Source organism: Scyliorhinus canicula, chromosome 26, assembly GCF_902713615.1.
Source record: "Scyliorhinus canicula chromosome 26, sScyCan1.1, whole genome shotgun sequence".
Taxonomy (NCBI): Eukaryota; Metazoa; Chordata; class Chondrichthyes; order Carcharhiniformes; family Scyliorhinidae; genus Scyliorhinus; species Scyliorhinus canicula.
Genome location: NC_052171.1, coordinates 3,225,278 through 3,241,240, shown reverse-complemented (window position 1 = coordinate 3,241,240; position 15,963 = coordinate 3,225,278). Strand labels below are relative to the sequence as shown.

The following is a 15,963-nucleotide window of genomic DNA, read 5'->3' as shown; positions in this document are numbered from 1 at the left end:
CTAGTTTCAGACAGGACCAAAACATGTGAATGATTTGCAAGGCCTCTCCCACATCGCTCACTGGTATCCTCCATCTTTCGAACAGCCGGCTCATCCGTGACTTAGTGAGGTGTGCCCTATATGCTACCTTCAGCTGTATCAGTCCCAACCTTGCACAAGAAGTCGAGGCATTTACCCTCCGTAGCACCTCACTATAGTCCCTCTTCTTGGACCATCCCCAACTTCTCTTTTCATTTAATCTTAATCCCTTCCATGGACACCCCATCTTCCTTCAGGATCCTCCCGTAAATCGCCGAGACGACTCCCTTCTCCAATCCGCCAGCTGACAACACTTCCTCCAACAATGAAGGGGACGGCGCTACCGAGAAGTTTGGGAACACCTTCGTTCACACCTGCATGTACCTAAAGCCAATCAATATTTCCCTCCCAACTCTTCTAGACTCACGAACGTTCCCCAAGTAACAAATACTTCATTTCATTGATGCCCGAACCCGTGATTTCCCCCTAATCGGCATCCATGCACCCAACCCTCAATTTGAAGCGCAGCCTAAACTGCCTCCAAATCATCAGTGTGGTGGCCACCACCTGACTCCCCGAATACTTTCCTGGGGCCATCTAAAGCGGTGCTGTTGACGACGCCCACAACTCCGATTCCCTTCAAAATCCCGCCTCCATCCTTACCCACAGAGCCAGCTCCTCTTTACACCATCCTCTCACCTTCCGAGCATTTGCCGCCCAATAATAGTAAAGCAAGTCTGGGATGTCTCGTCTCCCCTTTCGTCTTCCCCTCTGTATTATTACCTTTCTAATCCTGGGAACAACAACGAGGAGATAAACCTATCCACTCCCTTGAAGAATGATTGAGGTAGAAAGACCGGCAGACACTGGAACAGAAACAGGAACTATGGCAACACATTCATTTTGACATCTGTACTCGGCCTGCCAGTGACAAGGCGAGATTGTCCCACCTTGCCAAATCAGCTTTCACCCTCCCCACCAAATTGGTAAATTTAAACCTCTGGAGCCCTGCTCAGTCCCGAGCCACCAGCACCCCAAGTGAGACGTCGCTAAGCGCAGTGGCATCCCTCCCGCCCCTGTTCTCATTCCCAGTGGGGAGACCATGAAAACATCACTTTTTCCAAGGTTTAACTTGTATCCCGAGAACTTACCAAACCTCTGAAGCAGCTCTATTATGCGCCCCCATCGGTACCTTCAGCTCCTGGGAGCACATCATCTGCATATAGGGACACCCTATGTTCTACCCCACCTCTCACTATCCCCTTCCACAATCCTGAGCTCCTTCGAGCAATAGCCAAGGGTTCTACAGTCAATGCAAACAGAAGGGGAGGACATAGGGCACCCCTGTTTCATACCGCGATGCAATGTGAAATGCCTCAATTTTGAGTTATTCGTACTCACACTGCCTTTGGTTCCTTGGATAGCATCCAACCCATGCTCCAATCTTTGGCCCAATCCCAAACCTATCCAGTATCAGCAATTCTACCCAATCGAATGTCTGCTCCGCATCCAGAGCCAATACCACTTCCGTCACCCTTCCCTCTGCTGGAGAGAGGACCCAACCCACACTCCATCGGGTCCTTATCTTTCTTTAGCAGCAACAAGATGCAAGCCTGCCCCATCGTTTGTGGCAAAACGCACTGTCCATCGCGTCTTCAAACATGTTCACCATCAGTGGAGCCAGCTTGACTTTTATGTTTCTCATAAAATTCGGCTGGGATTCCATTGGGCCCCGCTGCCTTGCCTGCCTGCATCCTCCCAATTGCCTCCTTCACCTCTTGCACCCTCACTGGCTCCTTTGCCCGATCCTCCTCTCCCGATCCCCAGATTGTGGGCCGAAGGGACTGTTCTGTGCTGTATTTTTCTATGTTCTAACCTCGGGTACTCTAACCCAGTGCTTCTCAAACTATCTGATGTGGCTGACCGGCAGTTTTTTTTTCAATGTGCCAGGGACCGGTGATAGAAACAAGCCAATCCAACTGGGGGTTCGGGGGGGGGGGGGATGTGAACCCCCAGAAATTTTTTTGAGATATGTCTTATTGCAGGGGAAATTATATTACATTATATTATATTATTGCAAATATAATGGATATATAATTAAAGTAAGTTGACATATGTTTTTATTTTATATTGATTTTGTAAACAAGTAATTCAATATTATAATATAAATTAAAAAAAATATTAACAAATCAAACTAGCAAAGCCTTCTGACACAAATATAAACATGTGTATATATAAGTAATAAAATGAAAAATTATAATGAATAAAGTAGGTTAAAAAATTATATATTTTAGTTATTTTAACCCTAAGCCTGCACATCTTTTTGGGTTGTGGGGGTGAGACCCACACAGACACGGGGAGAATGTGCAAACTCCACACGGAGAGTGACCCGGAACTGGGATTGAACCCAGGTCCTCCGTGCCATGAGGCAGCACTGCACCATCGTGCTGCCCCCATGCTCAAATCTTCTGACCATAGACCAGTGGTTGGGTCATATGCTTCTGATTCGAATCGGTCCATAGCAACATGAGGTGTTCATTTACAACAGTCAAATTCAGATGGTTCTCGTTCCAATCTTGCCATTGCAATGAATCTGGACCAAAGCCAAAATATATTTTTTTAAATCACTCTCCCCATTCCACATCTTTGCGTGGCCACTCATTGCAGCTTCTTAAGTGGCCATTATTTCTACTGAGCAAAGACAGAGTTTCTGTAAGCATCAGGATAACCTGACCATGTCCGCAACAGACACCCACAATGTACATTTTCCAGTGGAAGAGGGATGGGTCAGTGAATTGAGATCAGGAAAAGGGGATAGAAGTTGATCGCGTTCTGAATCCATCAGAGGTAAATTTCTGAGCTCTCAATTGCCACTCGCAGAGCCCGGACACCTCCAGCTCAGCACTGCCGAGGACAGAGCCTGGGACCCTCCCCAGCTCAGCACGGCCCGAGGACGGAGCCTGGAACCCCCCCCCCCCCCCCCCTCCCCCCCCCCCCCCCAGCTCAGCACGGCCCGAGGACGGAGCCTGGAACCACCCCCCGCTCCAGCTCAGCAGAGCCCAGGGATAGAGCCCCAAACCCCACCAGCTCAGCACAACCCAGGGACAGAGCCTGGAACCTCCAAACTCAGCAAGGCCCAGGGATGGAGCCCAGGGACAAAGCCCGGGACCTCTTAACTGAGGGAAACATTTTGCATCTATATAACTCACTCCAGGATGTGCAAATTTAACAACGTCACATGCATCCTGATGGGTCACATCCATAACACAATGACTGGGCCGTGTGATACATGTTTTGGCACTCACCTTTGCGCTGTATCAAGTGTGAAAGTGTTTCTTTTCTGGAAACACTCCACGTACCGGCAGACGATGGCTCGCGTACCGGCACCGCTACGCGTACCACACTTTGAGAAGCACTGCTCTAACCCATCCAAGAACTCCCTCATCTCCCGTTCCTCCTCTGGTGGCTCTAACCTATATCGGTCTCTATAAAATTCTACAAATACTTTATTAATCTGCCCTGGAGCCACCACCAACTTTCCCACTTTATTCCGTATCCAAACTATCTTCCTCTCCGCTACCTCCCTTCGAAGTTGGCCTGCCAGCATGCGTCCTGCCTTCTTCCCATACTCACATACCGCCCCTTTCTTAGCTGGTGTACTGCTTTCCCAGTAGACAGTTGATTGAACCTCGCTTGTAGCTCCTTCCTCTTTTTAAAAATAAATTTAGAGCACCCAATTAATTTTTTTCCAGTTAAGAGGCAATTTAGCATGGCTAATCCACCTACCCCCACCTACCCCGCACAATTTGGGTTGTGGGGATGAGACCCATGCAGACATGGATGGAGAGACTCCACATGGACAGTGACTCGGGGCCGGGATCAAACATGGGTCCTCAGCACAGTGAGGCAGCATTGCTAACAACTGTGCCACCAGCTCCTTCTTAACCAGGAGATCTGGATCCGCACCCTCAGCAAACTTCCCATCTACCTCCAAGATCTCCTCTAGCAGCCTTTGGGGTTCTTCCCTCTCCACCCCATCTACCTTAGCCTTGAACAAAATCTCCACCCGTACGACCAACATCAACGCCTCCCAGACCACCGATTGCGAGACCTCCCCCATACAATTAGACATCACATACACCTCGATTACCATTCCAATCTTCTCACAGAAGCTCCAGTCTGCTTGTGACTCCACGTCCATTCTCCATCCCGGCCTCTGAGCTACCATCTTTTCCCATACCACATCCATCCAGGTGTTCAATTTAGATGTATGGCATATTGAATTTGGAAAGAGGTGGTCCTGTAGGCCAATGAAAGTAAGCTTCAATTTTCCGTTGCAGGTCTCTGTCGTATGGTGGGGTGGGGTGTTTTTCCTGCCACAGAGGTCAGTTGGGATTTTCCCTGCATCGCGTGACCCTGGCCTCATTAAATGTGCATTGGAGGATTTTGCCACTTTTCACACAGTGGGGCGGACTTGGATGGCTCGCACCCTGTGATCATTTGGGCACCATTTTAAAAGGTGTCTGGAGGTAACTGACCTAGCGTTGAAGAAAGAAGGTGGATTTCCAGAAATCTTCTCTAAGCTGGAAAATGGACCTGCTTGAAGTCACTGAAGCTGGAGGATCTACCCGATGGATGCCTCCCATACCCACTTCTGTGTGTTCCAGGGTCCATGGTCATTGGAGGCCCCCATCCCACACTATGGAGCAAGCCCCGGGCCTTCTTTAATTAAGTGCCGATATGTACACGACGTGTTGGTGCAGTTGTGTTCTGCAACGGTGTAATTTCCTGTTGGGTGATTGGGGGGGGGGGGGGGGGGGGGGTGGAATTCCAGTCGGGCTTTCATTTGTACCCCCTTAGGGGGATGCAAACAGGTTTCACGCTGGCCTTTGGTAGGAATTGCAATCTGCCATGGTGAGTGGAAGATTCTGCCTTCATTTCCTGCTGTTGTGGACCACTACACCATCCACTATTCAACCATCCATGGCAGAGCCCAGAAAATTCCACCCTCGGGGTCTAGGACGGCCTCAAAATAATACTTTGTTGATGGCTGTTCTTGAGATTTTATTAAGAGCTCCTTTCTGGTTTTCAGTTTGAATGTAAAGCAGATCTGAAGATTTTAGTTAGAATCCATGGAAATTACGAACTCTGTGTTGTCTCCGTTAAATAATATTAAAGAATCAACAGACTTGGTGCTGGGCAGGTGACCAGGAATCCTATAATAGTTTTAAAATATATATTTTTTTTTTCTTCACATTTTCATCCAAATTTACATCTACCAACAAACAAACAACAGTAACAAATGCAATGTCAATCCCTTCCTCCCACCAACCCTCAAACAATCGTCAACATTTTAAATACAAACATCAAAAAAAAATGAATCCGGAACCAGAATTCACCATCACCCCATACATAGCAACCAATAACATACACAGTCCCAACCCCCCCATCCCGCCACATTGTTCGATGTCATTCAACTCTTGAAGGTGTATAATAAACAAAGCCCATGAATTGTAGAACCCTTCCATCCTTCCCCTCAACTCAAACTTCACTTTTTCAAGTGTTAAAAACTCCCAACAGGTCCCCCCCGCCACACCAAGGCACAGGGTGGAGAATCTGACCTCCACCCCAACAGGACCAGCCTTCGGGCGATCAACGAGGCAAAGGCTAAAACATCTGCCTCTGCACCCGCGTCCAAACCTGTCTGATCTGATACCCTGAATATGGATTCCAGGGGACTTGGTTCAAGCTTCATTTGTACCACTTTCAAGATTACCCTGAAGACCTCCTTCCAATACACCTCAAGTGTTGGACCGGACCAAAACATATGAATGTGATTTGCCCCACCCCCACAACGTTCACAAACATCCTCTACCCCCTCAGAGTCGGCTCATCCTCACTTTTGTGAGGTGCGCCCTATACACCACCTTCAGCTGTATCAGCCCAAACCTCGCACACAAAGTTGAAGCATTCACCCTTCGGAGCACCTCACACCGTAACCCCTCCTCTATGCACTCTCCCAATTCTTCCTCCTATTTTGTCTTAATCCCCTCCAGTGGTGCCTTCTCTTCTAGAATTGCTCCATAAATAGCCGACATCAATCCCCCTTTCCACTCCCCCTGTCGTCAGCACCTCCTCCAACAGTGTGGGGACCAGCGCCACCGGAAAGCTCTGTATCTCCTTCGCGAAATCTCGGACCTGCATTTCCCTCTGACCCAACCCTATTTTACCCCCAGCTCCTCCAGTCCTGCAAACTCCTCCCCCCCCCCCCCCCCCCCCAGAAACAAATCCCTTCTCCTCCCATTTCCGAAAACTTCCATCCCACTTCCTCGGGCTCAAATCTATGATTCCCCCGAATCGGCATTTCCCTTGACCCTGCCCCCAGCCTAAAGTGCTGGCGCAACTGCCTCCAGATTTTCAAGAATCCTACAATAGTTAACTAGTTTTCGTTCATTCACCCCTTGAACCTCAACTTCATCCTCCATGATTGACATTAAAGCCATCTCAAGGCCTGGAAGGCCATGCTTTTCGAGATCAACTGGATTTTCAACTTTTTCTCGAAATTGAAACATTTGTTTAAAAGAACACACACAAAGCCAGTCAAAGAAGTGCAGATTGACACTTGGATGTCTCTTGCAATGTTACTGCCATATAAGAGGAATTAAAGAAGTCAATTTTCACAACAATATTATTTTATACTCTACACCAGATCTGACTGCATCGAATTGTGCAAAATCATTTATTGAACAAATAATTTTTTAACTTAACTGTTACTTAACTTACAATCGTTCTAATATTTTAAAATTTAATTCTAAGACTATCATTATTACTAACCTCTCTCTTTTATCCCTATTATGTATTTTCTTTTCTTCCCCTTTCTTCCCATGTACTTAATGAGCTGCTTGCAGAAAAATACTTTTCACTGTACCTTGGAACACATGACAATAAACAAATCCAATCCAAATATGAAAAAAGGAAGAAAGCCAGTTAAAAGGTTCCAACTTTCTTTTGTTTGATTATTGTTGTTCTATCAGTCGTGGTAAACATGAAAACCAGCCTCGGGAGGAGGGTTTTAGCAGGAAAAATGAAGATGAAAAAGAAAGTTGTGAAATCATGTGCATACATAAGTAATATAAACTAAACATGAAAATGCCCTCTGTCTTGTCCCGAGAGGCCTCTTCCTCCCTTTTATTTCCCTCTCCTTCCTCAGGATCACTCTCCTTTCCCTCTCTGTCCTACCTTCTCAAATTCTCTCTGTTCACAGACACAGCCAGGGATGCTTTGCTTGCACCTGACCTTCTGCCATCTTGACTTACCCCTTCATCTGGATTCATCAATGGCATTGCCAATATATCAATGCTCTAATTTTCATATTGCAATAGGAGGCTTTTTTGTAATTGGGTTGTGGGTGTAAAGGGTGTAAAAATGTTAAGTATAAATAGTTTTAACTGGGCATGGAGATATGGAGAGAGCTCTGGATCAAAGCACTGCACCAGAACAAGAATGAGCGGATTCTTCCTGAAGGTGGAGGATAAATGTGAACAGTGCCAAAGAGGCCAGGCCAACCACACCTACATGTTCTGGTCTTTCCCCAGGCTTATTGTGCACTAGATAACCTTCTTTGAGGCCACATCCAAGGTTGCGGGGGTGAGAGTGGAGCCGTGCCCACTAGTGGCGGTGTTCACAGAACGCTTTATTCTTTTTTCTTTTCTAATAATGCAATACCATCCCTTTTTCACGTTAATATTTTACACTGTTGTTAATGAAATTCTCTAACAATTTTTGTTACAAAAGTATATTTATAGAAAAGACTTGGGTCAATGCATCCTCCCCAGTGGCTACCAGAAACAGTCCCAGGCTCTCCATCCTTCATCAATAAAAACACAACTCCAAAACATAGGACTTCGCTCCTCCCTCTGCAACTGGATCCTTGACTTCCTGACCCATAGACCACAATTAGTAAGGATAAACAACACCATCTCGTCTGTGATAGTCCTCAATACCAGGGTCCTGCAAGGCTGTGTACTTAGCCTCCCACTATACTCCCTGTACTCACACACGACTGTGTGGCAAAATTTGGCTCCAACTCCATCTACACGTTTGTTGATGACACGACCACAGTGCGTCAGATCTTGAACAATGATCAATCAGAGTACAGAAGGGAGATAGGGAACCTAGTGGTGTGGTGTAACGACAACAATCTCTCACTCAACATTGGCAAAACTAAAGGGCTGGTCATTGACTTCAGGAAGCAAAGTATCGTATACACCTGTCTGCATCAATGGTGTCGAGGTGCAGATGGATGACAGCTTCAAATTCCTGGCGTGCACATCACCAAAAATCTGTTCTGGTCCACCCAAGTTGCCTCTGCAACCAAGAAAGCACAACAGCGCCTATACTTCCTCAGGCAACTAAGGAAATTTGGCATGCCCTCATTGAATCTTGTCAGCGTTTACAGATGCACCATAGAAAGTATCCTATCTAGCTGCATCACAGCCTGGTATGGCAACTGCTCGGCCCAAGACCTTAAGAAACTTCAGAGAGTCGTGAACACAGCCCAATCCACCACACAAACCCACCTCCCATCCATTGACTCTGTCTACATCTCCTGCTGCCTTGGGAAAGTGGGCAACATCATCAAAGGCCCCTTCCACCCGGGTTATTCTTCCTTCCAAACTTTTCCATCAGGCAGGAGATACAAAACTGTGGGAACACACACTAACAGGTACCCTGCTGTTACCAGACTCTTAAATGATCCAATTTTGGACTGAACTGATCTCTCCACGCATCTTCTCTACTGAGTAGTACTACACTCTCTATGCTTCACTCGATGTCTGTCTCCATGTATTTACATTGTGTATCTTTCATATGTCATGTATTTTCATGTATGGAACGATCTTCATAAGTTCATAAGATATAGGAGCAGAATTCGGCCATTTGGCCCATTGAGTCTGCTTTGCCATTTTATCATGGCTGATATGTTCCTCATCTGCTGCCTATAACGTCACAGGCCAATAACTAAATTGTGAAATCAGCCAGAGCATCTCTTCCCTCGAACACATGACCTAGGAGAGGGAGTAGGCAATTTAACCTCCCGAGCTTAACACCCTCAATGTGATCATGGCTGATCCAATCCTAGCCTCAACTCCAGCGTTCTGCCTGTTCTACATAACTCTTCAATCCATTACTAATTAAAAATCTGCCTAACTCCTCCTTACATTTACTCACTGTCCCTGCATCTACTGCATTCCGGGGTAGCAAATTCCACAGATTCACAACCCTTTTGGGAGAAATGGTTTTTCCTCAAATCTGTTATAAATTTGCTACCTCTTATTCTAAGATTATGACCTCTCATTTTAGAATGCCCCAGAAGAGGAAGCCTGAGCTCCACGTCTATTCTGTCCATACTGTTTAGCATCTTGTATACCTCAATTAGATCTCCCCTCATTCTCCAAAACTCGAGAAGTATAGGCCTGTTCAAACTCTCCTCATACGACAAACCCCTCATCTCGGGAATTAATCTACTGAACCTCCTCTGAACTGCCTCCAATTTGTCCGGGTTGAACGCAGAATGATACATGTGACAATAAATCCAATTCTAAAAGTATTTTTTGAAAATAAATAATTATGAAGGAAATAAAGTGTCAATTAGTCACTGGCTCCAATGTTCAAATATTCTGCTCTGAAGATAATTGTTTCTGTCTCTTGCTCCTATGCCCAATATGCTCTATCTCCTCCAATCACAGATTTCCAAGTTCCCATCCTTACTGCTCCTCCAGCCATAGGTTCTGTCTCTGGATTTGATTTTTATGGGCTACTTGTAAATTTTGAGAGTGAATTAGTCCCCCGATCCTGAGTATTTTGAACACTAGTAACCTGACCTGGGCTAAGATACACATCACTGAAAGTAGTCTTGCAGGTTAATAAGACTATTTAAATTCCTAAAGGGATAGAATGTTCAACTTTAATTGAACTTTGGTTAAACCACACTTGGGGCTGTTTAGCACAGGGCTAAATCGCTGGCTTTGAAAGCAGACCAAGGCAGGCCAGCAGCACAGTTCGGTTCCCGTAACAGCCTTCCCGAACAGGCGCCGGAATGTGGCGACTAGGGGCTTTTCACAGTAACTTAATTTGAAGCCTACTTGTGACAATAAGCGATTTTCATTTCATTTTTCACTTGGAGCATTATGTATCATTAAAGTTTCTGTATTATAAAAGGAATATGTTGGTTTTAGTTTGTTTATTATAGTGAAAGCCTCAAAACAGAAATTTTGTCCTGGGGTTATTTCCATCAGTCACTCGGAAATTCTTTTTCTTTAAGTTACCGGTTTTAATGGGGATTGCGGAAATGGTTGAGATGCTTTCCCAGAGATTTTGTCAACTGAATGGACATAAAATGAAGATAGAAGATATTTATTAATGTAAGTATATTCCTGCATCATTTCTTGAAAAGTTTATGTTTTTGTGATAACTAAGACAAAATAATATTGTACACTAGATGTGATACCTAAAATTACTGCTGTACTTTGGGTTGCAAGCTGTCATTCTGTAAGACTTGACTCCGCCAGAAAATAGCAAATCCTGCAGAACCTGCAACATTCATGGTCAGTAGAAAAAATGCTGTTGAAAATTAATTTGCAGTTTGGATAGTGTGTGACTGAGTAGGAACACAAATCTAAAGTGTAGTACTAACTAGATTGTTCTTTGAAAGAGCTGGGGCAGACACAGATGGATCAATTAGTCTCTTTCTATGTTCTGCAAATCTGTCAATGACAGTTCTTTAGATTTAGAGACCAAAATTTAGCATACAACACAATTTCACACTAAATCCTTGATGGAAAATTTTAAACAAAAAACAGTTGCCTCTCAGGTGGGAAATCTGTGCTGACTAAGTGGCTGAAGAGTGAACTTTGACCTAGATCGTCCTGTTTCATTCACTGGAACTCGTCCCATCAATCTATGGGACCTGTTGATAGGTCGTTGATGGCTTCTTTCTTGAGCGCTGCTGTTTGGGACATTTCAGGGGTTTACACACAGAACAGCCCTTTTGAAAGACTTCACACACACTCTCATCTTCTGGATACTGATTAGTTGGTTAGATGCATAATGATTGGTTTAGCTATGTAAGGACTTCTTCCTGTCCCACTGTGATTACCTGTCTATAATTTCAATCTGCCTTCACTGATTTCAGCCAGTTTGCTGTGATTAACATTTCTATTCAATTCAAATAATTCTATTAATTCAGGAATATCACTGCCATTTACAAATTTCAATATTATCAGTAAGAATTGCACCGTGGGGTTTCCGAATTTACAGTCAGTCTGTTAACCCGTTCCTTATCAATCTATGAATAGTACATTTATTTCCCTTTTGCCCAAGCTGCTCCTCTTTATTGAATTTTAAGCTGGCAAACGATGAAAGGAACGTCTCCAATAAACTGCACAGAAGATGGTGCAGACTGCTCATCCTTGCTCACAGGAGTTCTGAAGAAGAGTCATATCGGACTCGATGTTAACTCTCGTTCTCTCTCCTCTGATGCTGCCAGACCTGCAGAGATTTTCCAGCATTTGTTTTTTATTCAGACCTCCAGCATCTGCAGTACTTTGCTTTTACTTCCTTTCAGGTCTTCTGCCAGCCTGCCTTCATGTGGCCAACAATAGGGTTTGTTGAACCTGTGTCACAGCCATATGAAAATCATTTACAACTTATCAGGAAATTACTGCAAACTAATATGAGAGTGAGCATAATTCCCAACCATCTCTACGCTGAGCCTTGGTGGGAGAGAGACACAACTGGACACAATGCTTGTTAAATAAAAACAACACAAAATAAACAATACACAACTTTAGAGAGCTGCCCCTTGCATTCGATGAGAAAGCAAGCTTTCAGTTGTGTGAGGTTGGAAGTCCGACAGCAGAGTCTGCAACTGATGTGATCTGAAGCCTGGTGTGGCGGTGTCCTGCTCCCAAGGAATGCTTGAATTTCCCTCCATAATGATTTCAGTGCACAAAGACTTGAATTGTTAAACAGTTCCATCTCTGCAGTGGAATAATTTGAGACACAGCATTTAACTATCATTTAAAAAAAAATTGATTGAGAAGTACATAAAGTTAATTACCAGATAATCAAAGATTAGAACCATCGTGATAGGAGCATTCTCTTCCAAGACAGCGTTTCTACCCATGTGGCCACAGGCTACTACAGCTTTTGGATTATCTTTGCCTATATTTATCTCCTGAATTGTGGTATTCAAATGTTAAGTATAAGTTCTGAAAGGTTGTTAATGTGCAAGCTTCAGTGGCAGAGTGATAGAACCATGGCTTGAAAAGAAGAACAAACTTGGTTCAAATACCATGGGTGCCATGAAATAGGGATTTTTTTTTAACCTGAAGAATTTTTTTACGAATAATTAGTAAAACCGGCAGCCTCTGGTGGCACCCTACAATTACCATTGAAACTGATCTTACTCCGCACTAAGTTCACTGACTTAAATTAATTAATCTAGCCTTTCCTATCTGAAGCTACATCTAAGGCCCTAACTGGGACTTGAACCCAGCACCTTTCGGATCTTATCCAATTGACTAACAGCAGAGCCACCAGACACATGCCTGAAAGGAATACTTTTTGGAAATACTTATATCTTAAAAGTCTATCATAGAGTCAAAAGCAGGGTTATTCGGATGGAACGTCTTGTCATTGAAAGTAAAAGGTGCTTCTCCACGTTCGCAGTTTTTTCACGTTTGTAGTTTTGAATTTTCTCTGAAAGTACCCAGTGTTTCTTTGAAGGCCTCAGCTTTTCAGTCGCAACGAAGCACAGTTACTTCCGTCTTAAGCCTTCACGTTCCATTTCATGTTTATTTTTCAACACTTTAAAATGTCTATCTACTTGGGGGGGGGGGGGGAGGGGTGGGGGGGTTCATCACCAATCCTTGATAACACGGCAAACAGATAAAGCCTAAATTGCAGTAAGAAGGTCAGAATATTTTCACCACCGTCTCAATTGGCCCTCTGATGGAACCATCAATTCAGCGAACACGTGTAGTTGGATCTGAACAGAGGCTTTAATACACTTACAATAGAGCCAGCCTATTCGTCATTGAACTTCAGGTGAAATGGCAGGCTGGCTCTAAGGCACTGATCTTTATACATCGGTCCCAGGGGAAGGAGTCCTGAGCAGAGCCAAGGGTGGAGCCCAGTACAAACTCTTGCGTACTCCCAGAGCGACTCCTCCCCCCCCCCCCCCCCCGGTGGTCGGATAGTGCAACTGCACTTACAATGGGTAGATAACGAACATATATACATGGAGTGATATTGGCAACTATATATAGTGTGAATCACATTCACCACACCTTCTATCAATGAAGAAGTAATGAACAGGCTGTCACTGGTTTCCATCAAGAGTTCCCTTCGTGACCCTCCCACACTCTTTGAAACAAGAAATGACAAATGGTATCAAATTTCCGTCTTGTGCCGAAACTTCAGGAGCTGATACTATCTCAGCTGAGACCTCCAAGGCTGGAAGTCAATGCAGAGTTAAGAAGCTGACAACTCTTTCAGTGTGAGAGCAAGGAACCAGCCCTTAAGAATACAAAATGCCTCCAGTGTCCACCTGTACAAACAGAAAGGGTTTGTTGAATAAAGCCATCAAAGGTGGGCATATGCAAGATATCAAAGTCAGGGGAAGAGGGGAAGGTGTTAAAATGGCAAATGATAAACAGACAGTAACTGGAAGGGACAGTAAGTACAAATCAAAGAGTAAGGCTAGAGATTACAAAAATAAAAAGGACAAAAGAGGCTTTATTATCTGAATCACAGCATTCAAAACAAAACAGTTAAACTGAGAGTGCAAATAGAAATGAATAAGAATGATCTAATAGCCGTTACAGAGACATGGCTGCAGGAAGGCATAAATTTGCACCTGAATATTGAAAAGATAGGAAATTAGGAAAAGATAGAGGGGTCGTTCTGTACATTGAAGATGACATGAGCACATTAGAGAGGGGTGACCTAAGTTCAGGAAACCAGGAAACAGAAGTGGTTTGGGTAGAGATGAGAAATCATTAATACTAGAAGTGACTTGTGAGAGTGGTGTTCAAGCCCCCCTGACAGTAATCACATGGTATGATGGGGCATCAAAAAATAAATAGTGGAAGATTGTCAGAAATGGTCAGTAATTCTCATGATGGATTTTAATCTACATCTAGAAAATCACCTCATAATGAAGGCTGCGATCATAATAGGATTAAATTTTACATTCAGTTTGAGGGAGATAACAGTGGGCCTGCTACTAGTATTTTAGACTTAAGTAAAGGCAATTAAAAGAGCATGAAAGTCGAGCAGAACGAGCAATTTAGGTTCGGGAATAGGTCAGTGGAGATGCAGTAGCAGACATTTAAGGGGAGAGAATTTACAAAACAGCAATTAACGACTAAAAGATTAATAAGAAGGGAAATGAGAGAAAGCGAGTTGAAAATCTAAAGACAGTGGGCGCGATCTACCGTTTGTTCACACTGGTGGGATATTCCGGTCCCAGGCCGACGCGCAGATTTAAAAGCAACGAGGGGTGCAGTCACTGGGAAATCCAGTTGGCAATGGCGGGGTCAGTAAATGGCGCTGGCAGGGGCCGCCTCTGCTACCGAGAAACACGCGGCGAGTTGGTTGGTAAATCCCGCCCAGATACTAAGAGTTTCTATAGATATTTTAAAAAGAAAAGTTAACAAGGTGAGCGTTGGTCCTATAAACTCCATCTGCCACCTCTCAGCCCAGCTCTGCAGCTTATCTATGTCCCTCTGTAACCTATAACATCCTTCAGCATTATCCACAACTCCACCGACCTTAGTGTCATCTGCACATTTACTAACCCATCCTTCTACACCCTCTTCCAGGTCATTTATAAAAATGACAAACAGCAGTGACCCCAAAACAGATCCTTGCGGTACACCACTAGTAACTGAACTCCAGGATGAACATTTGCCATCAACCATCACCCTCTGTCTTCTTTCAGCTAGCCAATTACTGATCCAAACCGCTCAATCACCTTCAATCCCATACTTCCGTGGGGAACCTTATCAAACGCCTTACTGAAATCCATATACACCACATCAACCGTTTTACCCTCATCCACCTGTTTGGTCACCTTCTCAAAAAACTCAATAAGGTTTGTGAGGCATGACCTACCCTTCACAAAACCGTGTTGAGTATCGCTAATCAACTTGTTCTTTTCAAGATGATTATAAACCCTATCTCTTATAACCTTTCCAACATTTTACCCACAACCGAAGTAAGGCTCACAGGTGTATAATTACCAGGGTTGTCTCTACTCCCCTTCTTGAACAAGGGGACAACATTTGCTATCCTCCAGTCTTCCGGCACTAGTCCTGTCGACAAAGACGACACAAAGATCAAGGACAAAGGCTCTGCAATCTCCTCTCTGGCTTCCCAGAGAATCCTAGGATAAATCCCATCTGGCCCAGGGGACTTATCTATTTTTACACTTTCCAAAATTACTAACACCTCCTTGTGCACCTCAATCCCATCTAGCCTGGTCGATTGTACCGGAGTATTCTCCTCGACAACATTGTCTTTCTCCAGTGTAAACACTGACGGAAAATATCCATTTAACGCTTCCCCTATCTCCTCTGATTCCACACACAACTTTCCACTACTATCCTTGATTGGCCCTAATCTTACTCTAGTCATTCTTTTGTTCCTGATATACCTATAGAAAGCCTTAGGGTTTTCCTTGATCCTATCCGCCAATGACTTTTTGTGTCCTCTCCTCGCTCTTCTTAACTCTCCCTTTAGGTCCTTCCTGGCTAACTTGTAACTCTCAAGTGTCCTAACTGAGCCTTCATGTCTCATCCTAACATAAGCCTTCTTCTTCCTCTTGACAAGTGCTTCAACTTCCTTAGTAAACCATGGTTCCCTTGCTCGACAACTTCCTCC

The 15,963-nt window shown here is 44.3% G+C and overlaps 1 long non-coding RNA gene across 2 annotated transcripts in view; it reads left to right on the top strand.

Moving 5' to 3' along the window:
* LOC119957392 overlaps positions 1 to 15,963 on the top strand; it is a 73,230-nt gene that overhangs the window by 19,231 nt on the left and 38,036 nt on the right. For both annotated transcript variants that reach the window (XR_005458793.1, XR_005458794.1), the window contains exon 2: positions 10,340 to 10,439. This is a non-coding gene — a long non-coding RNA (uncharacterized LOC119957392). The remainder of the gene's footprint in view (positions 1 to 10,339; positions 10,440 to 15,963) is intronic.